Below are 1,958 nucleotides of genomic sequence, written 5' to 3'. Positions count from 1 at the left end.
GAGTGAGAGAGAGAGAGAGAGAGAGAAAGAGAGAGAGAGCGAGAGACAGAGAGACAGTGAGATTAAGAGAGAGAGACAGAGAGAGAAAGAGACAGAGAGACATGGAGACAGCGAGATTAAGAGAGAGAGAGAGAGAGACAGAGAGAGAAAAAAGAGAGAGAGAGCGAGAGACGAGAGAGAAAGAGACAGTGAGATTAAGAGAGAGACAGAGAGACAGTGAGATTAAGAGAGGGACAGAGAGAGAGAGGAATACGAGTCGAGACAGATCTATTCCTCGACTCATAACCCACATAACTCAAGACAGATTCATGTTCAATTCCCCCATTCTAGTCCTATTCTCCATCAGGTTCACGGTTGATTACTGCCATTCCTGGATTATGGAGTGTTATTTTAGGGTTTAAGGTAAAGTGAGATTAGCTAGATTAGATGAGAGAGGTCAGACGGAAGATCTGAGGGCCATTTGTCATACAGATGTAGGAAACGGTTGGCCAGTGTGTGTTCTACACTGAAGCAACACTGAATGTTGTAGGTCAGTTAATGTCACACAGTTCTAGAACCCAGGACACCTGAGTCCAGCAATATCTGTCCAGCATCTGTGACTCTCTCTCTCTCTCTCTCTCTCTCTCTCTCTACCTCTCTCTCTCTCTCTCTCTCTCTCTCTCTCTCTCTCTCTCCCTCTCTACCTCTCTCTCTCTCTCTCTCTCTCTCTCATCTCCCTCCCTCTCTCTCTCTCTCTCTCTCTCTCTCTCTCTCTCTCTACCTCTCTCTCTCTCTCTCTCTCACTCTCTCTCTACCTCTCTACCTCTACCTCTCTCTCTCTCTCTCTGTCTCTCTCTCTCTCTCTCTGTCTCTCTCTCTCTCTCTCTCTCTCTCTCTCTCTCTCTCTCTCTCTCCCTCCCTCTCTACCTCTCTCTCTCTGTCTCTCTCTCTCTCTCTCTCTACCTCTCTACCTCTACCTCTCTCTCTCTCTCTCTCTCTCTCTCCCTCAGTTAAATTAAATTCAAAGGGTTTTATTGGCATGGAAAACATACGTTTACATTGCCAAAGCAAATGGAATAAACAATAAACAAAAGGGAAATACTCTCTCCCTCTCTATTTAGCCACCGCTAGCAGAAAGGTAGGGGTTAAATAGTACCGCTAACAGAAAGGTAGGGGTTAAATAGTACTGCTAGCAGAAAGGTAGGGGTTAAATAGTACTGCTAGCAGAAAGGTAGGGGTTAAATAGTACTGCTACCAGAAAGGTAGGGGTTAAATAGTACTGCTAACAGAAAGGTAGGGGTTAAATAGTACTGCTAGCAGAAAGGTAGGGGTTAAATAGTACTGCTAGCAGAAAGGTAGGGGTTAAATAGTACTGCTAACAGAAAGGTAGGGGTTAAATAGTACTGCTAGCAGAAAGGTAGGGGTTAAATAGTACTGCTAGCAGAAAGGTAGGGGTTAAATAGTACTGCTAACAGAAAGGTAGGGGTTAAATAGTACTGCTAACAGAAAGGTAGGGGTTAAATAGTACTGCTAACAGAAAGGTAGGGGTTAAATAGTACCGCTAGCAGAAAGGTAGGGGTTAAATAGTACTGCTAGCAGAAAGGTAGGGGTTAAATAGTACTGCTGACAGAAAGGTAGGGGTTAAATAGTACTGCTGACAGAAAGGTAGGGGTTAAATAGTTCTACTAACACTAAACCACTACAGACCACCTCATTGCTCACAGAGAGCCGGATAAAGGCTCTGAGGTTAAGAAAACTGGACCTGACCCGTCCTCTCACGTAGAGGGTTTTGGGTTTAGCCTCCCGGCTTTCACACACTGAATAATATTTCCCAATTGGCACACTGTTCCCTTTACAGTCCTGGGCTGTGGACCTGATCAAAATATGTCCACTATGAAGGGATGTAGGAATCCAATTGAGACTCAGCCTGGAGGGTTTAGGTGCAACTTTCTCAGCTGTCAGGGAGAGGGACCGTCAGA

The sequence above is a fragment of the Salmo salar genome, chromosome ssa08 (assembly GCF_905237065.1).
Source record: "Salmo salar chromosome ssa08, Ssal_v3.1, whole genome shotgun sequence".
NCBI lineage: Eukaryota > Metazoa > Chordata > Actinopteri > Salmoniformes > Salmonidae > Salmo > Salmo salar.
The sequence above is the reverse complement of the archived record's forward strand: the minus strand, read 5'-3'. Positions refer to the sequence as shown.